The sequence below is a fragment of the Sus scrofa genome, chromosome X (genome assembly GCF_000003025.6).
Source record: "Sus scrofa isolate TJ Tabasco breed Duroc chromosome X, Sscrofa11.1, whole genome shotgun sequence".
NCBI classification, from domain to species: Eukaryota; Metazoa; Chordata; class Mammalia; order Artiodactyla; family Suidae; genus Sus; species Sus scrofa.
This window is the reverse complement of record NC_010461.5, coordinates 70,901,180-70,915,119: the sequence shown is the minus strand read 5'-3', so window position 1 is coordinate 70,915,119 and position 13,940 is coordinate 70,901,180.

Below are 13,940 nucleotides of genomic sequence, written 5' to 3'. Positions count from 1 at the left end.
ATATAAAATATTTAATTGTATATAAGGCTTTCTTCTTTATAAATTTTAGTTGCATAATGTAACAATTTTAATATAATGCTAATTTTTAAAGAAAAATTGAAGTGTAATAGATAATACTAAATAGTAAAGATGAAAACCATACAAGATGGGATAAAGTATAGAATAAATTTTCTATTTGTCTCAGCATATTTTCCATTCCACCTCTCCAGAGGGAGTCACTTAGTCTGTTTCTTAAGATCCATGATATAATAATGTGTGTGAATATAATTGTGTTTAAATATATATTTTATTTTGTAAAAAAAATTAAATAACATGCATTCTTCCTAAACCATGCAAACCAATCATTAGATATTATTGAACATGAAAAGAAAATTGTATCCAGTGATGAATATATTTGCTTTGGAATTAATTAACTAGCTATTTACCTACAGTTATAAAAGAGCTATGAAGATACAGCTGAAGGGTAAGATTTTAAATGTTCTTTAATTACTGTATAATACATAGTTTCTAACTACTATTCACTCAGAATTGTCAATTCAAACTGTTTCCAATTTGAATTCTACCAAGTTTTCTTAATTAGTTTCTAACAAGTTTTACTTAATTAATGGAGTTTTTATTATTGTTGTAATTAAAAAATAATTATGGAATATGTGCATACTCCTCAAAGAAAATAAAAAAATAAAGGGGCCAAACTTTGCCAGCCCAAAAAAAAAATACAAATACCATATGACCCATAAGTTCTACTCTTAGATATCTACCCAAGAGGAAGTAAAACATATCTACACAATGGCTTGAGTATGATAGTTCGTAAGAACATTATTCATAATGTCCAAAAAATGAAAACAACATAAGTGTCTATAAACTTGTGAATAGACATATAAAGTGTAGTATATTCATACAATGGGATACTATTAAGCATTAAAAAGGAAGGAACAACTGATGCATGGTATGACATGTATGAAACAAAATAATCATATGCCAAGTGAAAGAAGTCAGGCACAAGAGACCATATGTTGTATGATTCTGTTCATATTAAATATTGAGAAAGGGAAAATATATGGAGATAGAAAGTAGGCTAGTGATTGTGTGGGGCTAGGGATAGGAAAGAGTATTAACTAAGGACACAAGAGATCTTACTACAGGAATGCAAATGTTCTAAAACTAAGAGTGATGATTGTACTACTTTGTAAATTTACTAAATATAATTTTATTATTAAAATAAACCCCACAAACATGTCATAGTTTTTAATTAATAGCTGTCTGACATTTTATAATTTTTCTCATTTCTCACTGTATAATCTTTTAAAACCTAATTATATGAGAGTGATTTATTTATACTTTAGGGCCACACCCAAGTCATATAGAGGTTCCCAGGCTAGGGGTCCAATCAGAGCTATAGCCACTGGCCTATGCCATAGCCACAGCCACAGTAATGCCAGATCTGAGCCATGTCTGCTACCTACACCACATCTCATGGCAACACTGGATCCTCAACCCATTGAGTGAGGCCAGGGGTTGAACCCACATCTTCATGGATACTAGTCAGATTCATTACCCCTGAGCCATTATAGAAATTCCAACAGTGACTATTTTAATGTCATTTTCTACACAGATGCTAGAAAGATAACAGTCTTTCTTCTTGGGTAAGGTATTCCTAAAATGTATTCACATTTTCAGACATTCTACTTCATTATTATTTTGAATTTTTTTATTTCCCCAATACCTTATTTTTTTTCTATAATACAGCATGGTGACCCAGTTACACATACATGTATACATTCTTTTTGCACAAAAATAAACTCAAAATGACTTAAAGACTTAAATTTAAGACAAGCCACCATCAAACTCCTGGAAGAGAACATAGGCAAAACATTCTCTGACATCAACTTTACAAATATTTTCTCAGGTCAGTCTCCCAAAGCAACAATAATAAAAGCAAGATATAAACCAATATGACCTAATCAAACTGACAAGATTTTGCACAGCAAAGAAAACCAAAATTCATTTGAAATTTTGAATAAAGTCCATAAGAATTTGAAAAGATACAACAGAGAATTCCCACATAATCTTCATCAAGTTTTCCCTAATGATAACATCTTACACAGCTTTAGGACCATATTAAAACTGAAAAACTGGCACTGATACAATGTGTGTGCCATTCTGTGTCAATTTATTATATGCACAGATTCATGTAACGGCCGCCATAATAAAGATACAGAACTATTTCATTGTTTGAAGGATACCTTGTAATATTTTTTACAGCCACATCCACATGTCCCTCCAATTAAACCCTGACCATCTCTAACCCATTCTTCATTTTGTCATTTTGAGAATGTTATTTAAAGGGAATTATATAGTATATTACTCTTTGAGAGTGGTTTTTTTCACTTAGCAACATGCCTTTGAGATCCATCCAAATGCTTGGGTATATCAACATTTTATTCATTTTTATTCCTGAGTAATATTCTATCATTTGGATTCATCACAGTTTGTTTCACAATATACATATCATAGGACATTTTAGTTGCTTCCAATTTGGGCCAATACACATAAAGCTGCAATGAACAATAGAGTATAGTTTTCTGTGTGGATATAACTTTTCACTTATCTGTTGTAAATGCACAGGAACACAATTGCTGGGTCACAAGGTATCTGTACATTTAGGAGTGTATGTTTTTAGAAGTGATTTTACCATTTCACATTCCCACTAACAATGGAGAGATCCAGATGCTACATTTTTATCAGCTTTTAGTATTGCAACTATTTTTTAGTTTAGCTCTTCTAATAAGTATGCAGTAGTATCTCATTGTAGCTTTAATCTGAATTTTTATAATTGTTATTTCCCCAATACAATTTATTTCTACTGTACAGAATGGTGACCTAGTTACACACACATGTACACATTCGATTTTCTCACATTATCATGCTCCATCATAAGTGACTAGACAGAGTTTTTAGTGCTACACAGCATGATATCATTGCTAATCCATTCCAAAAGCAATAAATTGCATCTATTAACTCCAAGCTCCCAATCCACCCCACTCCCTTATCCTCCCCCTTGGCAACCACAGGTCTATTCTCCAAGTCCATGACATTTTCTTCTGTGGAAAGGTTCATTTGTGCTGTATATTAGATTCCAGATATAAATGATATCATATGGTATTTGTCTTTCTCTTTCTGACTTTTTTCACTCAATATGAGAGTCTCTAGTTCCATCCATGTTGCTGCAAATGGCATTATGTCATTCTTTTTATGTCTGAGTAGTATTTTAATAACTAATGATATTAAACATCTTTCATATAGTTATTTTCCATGTATGTATCCTCTTAGTGAAATCTCTTCATATCTTTTGATCACTTTCTAACTGGATTATTTGTTTGCTTATTTATTTTACTAAGTTTTCAGAGTTTTTAATAGAGTTCCTTAACATAGTGTTCTAGTATCTTCTCCAAGTCTGTTGCTTTTTTTTTTTCTTATTTTATTTTCCCACTGCACAGCAAGGGGATCAAGTTATCCTTACATGTATACATTTTTCCCCCACCCTTTGTTCTGTTGCAACTTGAGTATCTAGACATAGTTCTCAATGCTACTCAGCAGGATCTCCTTGTAAATCTATTCCAAGTTGTGTCTGATAACCCCAAGCTCCCGATCCCTCCCACTCCCTCCCTCTCCCCCAGGCAGCCACAAGTCTATTTTCCAAGTCCATGATTTTCTTTTCTGTGGAGATGTTCATTTGTGCTGCATATTAGATTCCAGTTATAAGTGATATCATATGGTCTTTGTCTTTGTCTTTCTGGCTCATTTCACTCAGGATGAGAGTCTCTAGTTCCATCCATGTTGCTGCAAAGGGCATTATGTCCTTCTTTTTTATGGCTGAGTAGTATTCCATTGTGTCTATATACCACCTCTTCCTCATCCAATCATCTGTCGATGGACATTTGGGTTGTTTCCATGTCCTGGTTATTGTTAATAGTGCTGCAATGAACATGCGGGTGCATGTGTCTTTTTTAAGGAAACTTTTGTCCGGATAGATGCCCAAGAGTGGGATTGTGGGGTCATATGGAAGTCCTATGTATAGATTTCTAAGGTATCTCCAAACTGTTCTCCATAGTGGCTGTACCAGTTGACATTCCCACCAACAGTGCAGGAGGGTTCCCTTTTGTCCACAGCCCCTCCAGCACTTGTTATTTGTGGACTTCTTAATGAGGGCCATTCTGACTGGTGTGAGGTGGTATCTCATGGTTGTTTTTATTTGCCTTTCTCTTATAATCAGCAATGTTGGGCATTTTTTTCATGTTTTTCTTTTCATCCTCTTAATAGGATCTTTCACAGAGCAAAAGGTTTAAATTTTGAGGGAGTATGATTTATTATTTTTTTTCTTTAATGGATCATTCTTTTGGTGTAATGTCTAAATACTTTTTTGCTAGTTCTTCTAATGTATTTACTTCTGATAGTTTTATATTTTATGTTGTACATTTAAATCTATGATACATTTTGAATTAATTTTTGTAAAGGTGAGAGCTTTAATTTCATGTTCTTCTAGCCTACCATTGTACAAATTCTTCATCACAATTTGCATCTATCCTTCTTCCATTGAATCACTGTTGCACATATATCAAAAATCAAAAGACCACAAATATGTCATTCCATTTAACTTCTTATTTGGTTCCATTAATCTATGTGTCTATTGCTTCAAAAATAACACACGGTCTTGATTACTGTAACTATATACATCTTGTAATTGAGTAGAGTGGGTCCTCCTACTAATTTCTTCTTTTTCAAAATCATCTTAATAATTCTAGTTACCTTTTCTGTCCATATGACTTTTAGAATAATTTTGTCTATACCTAAAAAATACATTGCTGTGGTAGCAATAGAATTGTGTTAAATATGTTTATCAATTTAGTGAAAATTGACATCTTTACTTTTTGGGTTTTCCAATCTATAAACCTTGTGTATATTTCCACTTATTTATACCTCATTGATTTATTTCAGCAGTGCTTTGTAGTTTTTGACATACAAGCCCTGTACATATCTGGTTAGATTTACATTTGACCATCTCATTTTTTTGGAATGATTGTAAATAGTATTGTATTTTGAATTTTTGTTTTCTCATGTTCATTGCTAGTATATATAAATAGAATTCATTTTCATATCAATCTCATATCCTATGAGACCTTCTTCCTTGAATCATGTTTGACTCTGTATTCTCAAAATTCATATTTTTATCACTAATAATAGAACGTGGTTAATGAAGAATTATAGAGTTCTAGAAATTCATCAAAGACTGACAAATACTCTAGAATTTTTCATGCTGGTGCTATCTTTATCTAATGAGAGGGAATAAACAGAAGGTTTCTAGTTAACCACAAATTCATACATTCCTGCCTGAAATATAACTCCAACTGTTTTGTCAACTGAAACATTGAGGGGTTCAAGATATACTATCAGTTGTTGAGAACAAGAACTAAGTCACTTCACTTTTCAGAAAGCTTACTCTTTACTATTAAGATCATATCTATGAATGCATCAAATTTAACATCTTTGGTGAGTTTCCAAAGGATTCTCAACTTCTCTTCCAGGTGGTTTGCTTTCCATTTCATTTCTCTTTCTCTAAGCCCACAGGAATCTATTTCTCATTGGAGTCAAAGCCTTTTTCCCTTCCTACTATTTTTTTGCTAAGTTCCACTCTGCTTGTGAATTGAATTAATGGGTAAGGTTTTTTCCAAATAATATCTCTCTCTATATATACATATATATGTAAATATACACATATTTATATATAAATATATATATATAATTCATTTGAATTTAGTGCAACACAAAGAATTATTATTAGACTTACACATATTAAGACATTGAGGCTAGGAGGCAATGATAAATGTATCACAACTTCCTACTGGTCCTTTGATTATAAAATGAATTTTGATTCCAGATATGTTTAAGTGTAACAAATGTATATATTACAATCTATGAAATTTTTTAAAAGGAGTTTTTTCCAAATGTATTCCCATTAGAACTTAAGCTCTAAGAGAGAAATGACTTTATCATCTCCTTATCCATAGTACCTAAAACAATTTCTGACATATAGTAAATATTTGATAAATATATGTTGATGCATTAATTATAGTTAGAATGTCAACTATTCAGATTATTCACTTTCTTCCAAGTCCAGAGATATTGATGATTTTCCTATTGAGAAATTATTTTCAACTCACATTTTGGTGTTCACTAACAAAACAAGCCATCACTTACAGCTTCCACTTTGAGTACAGTATCATTTGTAATTACTTGTTTTAATCTCTGATTTCAATATGATACTATATTGAAAATTATTTTTGTTACCATAATGGATGTGCAATTAAGACTGGACTAATTATTTGGCCCTGAAATCTTATGTGAAATAAACATAGAGAAGGAGGAAAAAAGATACAAGATTTTTTTTCTTCCACATGGATGTGAAATATGTTTTTGATACTTATTTTTGATTTGCCACTTAGATGTTGCCAGTATACAAACACTAAATCAATCATTTCATCATTCAATTGCTTCAGTTACTTTAATTACTGATTATTGCATAATCAATAGTGTCATCTGTGTAATTGATCTGTACAGTCATGAACTGAGCCAAAAGATACTGATTTTGATCCATTCTTTATAATCAAATTTGTGATGGTTGAAAAGTAAACACTGACTAATAGCCACAGCAAATTTTTTAAATGTTTAGTGGTTCCTTAAGTTTGAAATTCCATTTCCTCTTCTAATGTCAGTGCCAATTACAAAAGAATCCCAGCCTTAATTGTGAATAAAGTTTAAATATTTTTGATGTTTTATTTTATTTTTGTTATGGTTGATTTACAATGTTCTGTCAATTTCTGCTGTACTGAAAAGTGTCCCAGTTTTATATACATATATATTCTTTTTCTCCATCATATTCCATTACACATGACTAGATATATTTCCCTGTTCTATACAGCAGGATCTCATTGCTTATCCATTCCAAATGCAATAGTCTGCATCTGCTAACCCCAAACTCCCAGTTCACCCCAACTTCTCTACCTCCATCTTAGAAAACGCAAGTCTGTTCGCCATGTTTGTGAGTTTATTTCTTTCTTTATTTTTGCTTTTGAGGGCTACACCCATGGCATATTGAAGTTCCCAGGCTAGGAGTTGAATCAGAGCGGTAGCTGCTGGCCTACGCCACAGCCACAGCAACACAGGATCCAAGCCACATATGTGAACTACAGTGTATCTCATAGTAATGCTGGATCCCTGACCCACTGAGCAAGGCCAGGGATCAAACCTGCATACTCCTGAATACTAGTCAGATTAATTTCTTCTACACCACAATGGGAACTCCCATGAGTGTTTTCCTTTTCTGTATATAGGTTCATTTATGCTGTATATTAAATTCCAGATATGTTATATCATACAGTATTTGTCTTTCTCTTTCTGACTTACTTCAGTTAGTCTGAGAGTCTCTAGTCCCATCCATGCTGCTTAAAATGGCATTTTTTCTTTTTTATGGATGAATAGTATTCCATTGTGTGTATGTACCACATCATCTTTATCAATTCATCTGTCAATGGACATTTAGGTTGTTTCTATGTCTTGGTTATTGTGAATAGTGCTTCAATGAACATAGTGATGTATGTATCTTTTTCAATGGAAATTTTGTCCAGATATATGCCCAGGAGTGAGATTGCTGGATCATATGATAGTTCTGTTTTTAGTTTTCTGAGGTACCACCATACTATTTTCTATAGTGGTTGTACAATTTACATTCCCGCCAACAGTTAAGGAGGTTACCCTTTTCTCCACACCCTCTCCAGCATTTGTTATTTATTGACTTAATGATGGCCATTCTGACAAGTGTGAGGTTAAATATTTTAATTGATCCAAAGTTTTCTATTTCTACCCAGTGAGTCAAAATTTTTTTTCTGTTCTCATGTGTTAATCAAACAGAAGACTGTGTTTAATCAAGAAAATTTTAAAAATAAAGAAAAGTATAATATGCTTATCTCCTACTAGGTTTGTTTTACTAGTGGTATTTGATTCTAAGTGGATCTCAAGTGTTATTACTGTATCAGTGATTCAACATCTTTTAAATTTTTGTGTATGTTGGGAGCTACTGCTCAATACTTCAGAGAAGCTCTACTCAAAGTTTGATGTGGGAGACTGTGCTGATCCACTAACCATCATTATTTGGCAACCAAGTAAGCAAAAAAATTGAAAAAAGAAGCATTTAGTGAGTTCAACGGTGACCCAGTGGTTAAGGATTTGGGGTAGTCACGGATGTGGCTCAGGTTCAATCCCTAGATTGGGAACTTTCACAGCAAAAAAAAAAAAAAAAAAAAAAAAAAAGAGAGAGAGAGAGAGAAAGGAAGGAAGGAAATATTTTAAAGCACTTAAAGCAATCAGATAGTAATTATATACATATTGAATCTAATAATAAAAATTATTTGTAATTATATTCTGTACATCATTTTCTTACTTAATTTTATTTGTCTTTATTTTGCTGTACAAAATATGAATCTACAACAAATTGAAATTAATAAATTTTTTTTCCACACAGTTTAAGAACTACTTCTCTAGACTTTTTTTTAAACTGAAGTGTAAAGCCCTCAAATACTAATTTGCCTGTAAGTTCTCAGTATGATTAGGTCCTTTATTGCAAGCAAATATAATTAAGTTTGACTGTTTTACATTTACACTTAAAACTGAACAATAGCCAATAGCTTAATTATAAGGCATATTATCTATAGACATTTTATTATTTATAATATCTGATTCTCTGGCATTTGTTCTTTTTTTTTTTTTTTTTTTTTTTTTTTTTTTTTTTAGTCTTTTTGTCTTTTGTTGCTGTTGTTGCTATCTCTTGGGCCGCTCCCGCGGCATATGGAGGTTCCCAGGCTAGGGGTTGAATCGGAGCTGTAGCCACCGGCCTACGCCAGAGCCACAGCAACGCGGGATCCGAGCCGCGTCTGCAACCTACACCACAGCTCACGGCAACGCCGGATCGTTAACCCACTGAGCAAGGGCAGGGACCGAACCCGCGACCTCATGGTTCCTAGTCGGATTCGTTAACCACTGCACCACGATGGGAACTCCTGGCATTTGTTCTTAATTTGCCCCTGGAAGTGTGGTACAGTATCATATCCACATAATTGTACCCAATATACTGTTTTATGAAGTCAATTGTCAAGTGTAATTAAAATGTATAATATTAAATTACTTCCTGATATATATGATATTAAGAAATTCCTAGTGTTTTGAATCAAATAACAAGTATCTTAAGAGATCTATTTCTTGTTTTTCTCTCCTTAGATCTGATTTCTGCACCTAAATTGAAACTGCTGAATAAATCTATCACAAAGATTAGACTGTCATTTTGATTTATATATGTTTTAAATAAAATGAGAAGTTTCAATTGATGATGCATATTAGTGGTGTTTGACATACTGTGAATATCTGGCATGATTTATAAAAAATGAAAAATAGGTATATAACAAATAATCTTTGACAAATCATAAGATTTATAAATATGATCAAGGTTAATCATCAGAAAAATTATGAATTTTATTGATCAATTTTTTACCCTCTAACTCCCAGATGTTCAGTGCCTGAACCAACCTCTATATATCTGGCTATATTATTGTCATCTTATATCACCTTTCTTCTACTTCACTATATTTGGGCCCTAATCCCTGTCATAAGACAGTTTAGGTATAGTGGTCAGAAACTTTGGAACCAGACATTGAGTTTTGAGTCTCATCTTCTCTACTTACTAGCTTGGTGGACTTGAAAAGGAATTATTTAACACCTTTCTGACTGGATATTGATGCTTATAAAGTGAGCATAATTGTATTTACTTCACGAGTTTGTTATAAGCGTTGTCAGCTAATTTTTAGTAAAGCACTTATAAAGTGACTGTCACAGAGTAAAAAATGGTTAAATGCCATCACCAGTGAGTGCAAATGAGTTATTCAGAATAACTGCCAGCTGAATTAAAAAGTAATGTCTTTCAGATAACCTAACTAAAATGCTTAGCATCTGCTGTGTTATGAATGTTTGTGTCCTCCCCAGAATTCATATGTTAAAATCTTAATGCCCAAATGTGATGGTGGTAGGATGTGGGGTCTTTTAGGAGGTGTGTAGGTCATAAGGGTAGAGCCTTCTTGAATAAGATTAGTATTCTTATAAAGGAGACCCCAAAAAGACCCCTCATTCTTCTCTGCCATGTGAGGACACAGTGAGAAGTCAGCAATCCCAAACACATAATCCCAATTCCATAGGGCCTGCATCCAACCATGATGACATCCTGACCTCAGACTTTCAGGGCACTTGTGAAGGCTACTGGTAGCCAGGTACTTCTTGTGTGGGCTAAGGGAATCAGGGGCTAAGTGGGATGTGGTGGAAATCATCCAACCAAAAAAAGGAGGAAAAGAGAAACATAGAATCAACTGGAAAACAAGGTTTAAAATGGCAATAAATACATATCTATCAATGATTATCTTCAATGTCAATGGACTGAATGCTCCAATCAAAAGACACAGAGTAACAGATTGGATGAAAAAGCAAAAATCTTCAATCTCCCGTCTACAAGAAACTCACCTTAAGGCAAAGGATACATATAGATTGAAAGTGAGGGAATGGGAAAAGATATCTCATGCCAATGGACACGAAAGGACAGCAGGAGTTGCAATACTCATATTAGACAAAATAGACTTTAAAATGAAGGACATTAAGAAAGAAAAAGAAGGGCACTATTTAATGGTTAAAGGATCCATTCAAGAAGAGGACATTACAATCATCAATATATATGCCCCTAATATATGAGCATCCAGATACTTACAACAAATACTAACAGACATAAAAGGAGAAATTGATTGGAATACAATCATAGTAGGAGATTTGACCACCCCACTCACATCAATGGACAGATCCTCTGGACAGAAAATCAAGGCAACAGAGATCCTAAAGGACACGATAGAAAAGTTAGACTTCATTGACATTTTCAGGACATTACATGCAAAAAAAATCAGAATATACATTCTCCTCAAGTGCACATGTAATATTATCAAGGATTGAGCATATACTTGGGAATAAATCTAAATTTACCACATTTTAGAGTATAGAAATTATTTCAAGTATATTCTCTGACCGAAAAAAAAAATGGCATGAAACTAGAAATCAACCACAGGAAAAGAAAAGAGAAAAAACTGACTACATGGAGACTAAACAACTTGCTACTAAAAAACCAAGGAGTCAATGAGGAAATCAAGAAGGGAATTAAAAAATACCTCGAGACAAATGATAATGAAGACATAACCACTCAAAATCTATGGAATGCCACAAAAGTAGTGCTCAAAGGGAAGTTCACAGCAATATAGGCCTTTCTCAAAAAAAAAAAAACTCAATTGACCATCTAAATGAATTAGAAAAAGAAGAACAAGCAAAACCTAAAGTCAGCATAAGGAAGGAAATAATAAACATCAGTGAGGAAATCAGTAAAATAGAGATTCAAGAAACAATAGAAAATATCAGTAAAACCAAAAGCTGGTTCTTTGTAAAGGTAAACAAAATTGACAAAACTCTGGTGAGACTCAGTAAGAAGACAAGATAAAAAAAAAACAAATAAACAAAATAAGAAATGAAAAAGAAGTCACGATGGATACTACAGAAAAACAAACAAAATCAGAGAATACTACGAACAATTTTATGCCAACAAATTTGAAAACCTAATAGAAATGGAAAACTTTCTAGAGACTTACACCCTGCCAAAACCAAATAAAGAAGAAATAGATCAAACAGACCGATCTCTAGAAATGAAATTGAATATGTCATAAAAACACTCCCTACAAATAAAAGTCCAGGACCAGATAGCGTCACAGGAAAATTCTACCAAACATACAAAGAGGAACTTATACACATTCTACTTAAAATTTTTCAAAATGTTGTAGAAGAAGGAACACACCCAAAGACATACTATGATGCCATCATCAACCTAATTCCAAAACCAAAGATATCACCAAAAAAGAAAATTATATGCCAATATCTGTGATGAACATAGTTGCAAAAATGCTCAACAACATTTTAGGCATTTGAATCCTACAACATATAAAAAAGATCATACAACACAACCAAGTGGGATTCACCCCAGGTTCACAAGGATGGTTCAACATATGCAAATCAATAAATGTCATACACCACATTAACAAAAGTAGAAAAACACATGATCATCTCAGATGCAGAAAAAGCATTTGACAAAGTCTGACATCCATTCATGATCAAAACTCTTACCAAAGTGGGTACACAGGGAACATAACATAATAAAAGTCAAGACAAATGGCTTATGACAAATGGCTTTATGACAAACCCACAGCAAATATAATACTTAATGTAGAAGAGCTGAAAGTATTCCCACTAAAATCTGACACAAGACAAGGATGCCAACTCTCACTGCTGTTATTCAACATAGTAATGGAAGTCCTAGCCACAGAAATCAGACAAACAAAAGAAATTACAGACTTCCAAATAGGAAGAGAAGAGGTAAAACTGTCACTGTATGCAGATGACATGATACCATATATAGAAAACCCTAGGGACTCAACCCATAAACTACTCGAACTGTTCAAAAAATTCATCAAAGTAGCAGGATATAAGATTAATGTTCAGAAATCAGTCACACTTCTGTATACTAAACATTAACTATTAGAAAAGGAATACAGAAATACAATACATTTTAAAATTGTACCCCAAAAATCAAAAACATGGGAATACACCTGACCAAGGAAGCAAAGGACCTATATGCAGAGAACTATAAAATTCTCAAGGAAATTAAGAAGATGTAAAGAAATGGAAAGATATTCTATGCTCCTGGTTTGGAAAAATTAATATTGCAAAAATGGCCATACTACCCAAAGAAATCTACAGATTCAAGGCAATCCCTATCAAACTATCCATGAAATTTTTCACAGAACTAGAACAAACAATCCAAATATTTATATGGAACCACAAAAGACCCAGAATTGCCAAAGCAAACCTGAGAAACAAACACCAAGCAAAAGGCATAACTCTCCCAGACCTCATGTAATCTTACAAAGCCACAGCCATCAAAACAGTGTGGTACTGGTACCAAAACAGAAAGACAGACCAATGGAACCGAATAGAGAACCCAGAAATAAAGCCAGACAACTACAGCAAATTAATCTTTGACAAAGGATGTGAGAATATAAAATCAGAAAAAGACAGTCTTTTCAGCCAGTATTTCTGTGAAAACTGGACAGCTGAATGCAAATCAATGAAACTAGAACACACCCTCACACCATGCACAAAAATAAACTCAAAATGGCTAAAAGACTTAAATATAAGACAAGACGCCATCAAACTCCTGGAAGAGAATATAGGCAAGACATTCTCTGACATCAACCTTACAAATATTTTCTCAGGTCAGTATCCCAAAACAACAGAAATAAGAGAAAACATAAACCAATGGGACCTAATCAAACTGACAAGCTTTTAGGAAACCAAAAAGAAAGCAAAAAGACAACTTACAGAATAGGAGAAAATAGTTTCAAATGGTGCAACTGAGGAAGGCTTAATCTCTAAATATACAAGCAACTTACACAACTCAACATCAAAAAAGCCAACAATCCAATTGAAAAATGGGCAAAATACCTGAATAGACTGTTCTCCAAGGAGGATATACAGATGGCCAACAAGCACATGAAACAATGCTCAACATCCCTGATTATTAGAGAAATGCAAATCAAAACTACCATGAGATACCACCTCACACCAGTCAGAATGGCCCTCATTAAGAAGTCCACAAATAACAAATGCTGGAGGGGGAGAAAAGGGAACCCTTCTGCACTGTTTGCGGGAATGTAAGCTGGTACAACCACTATGGATAACAATATGGAGGTACCTTGGAAAAC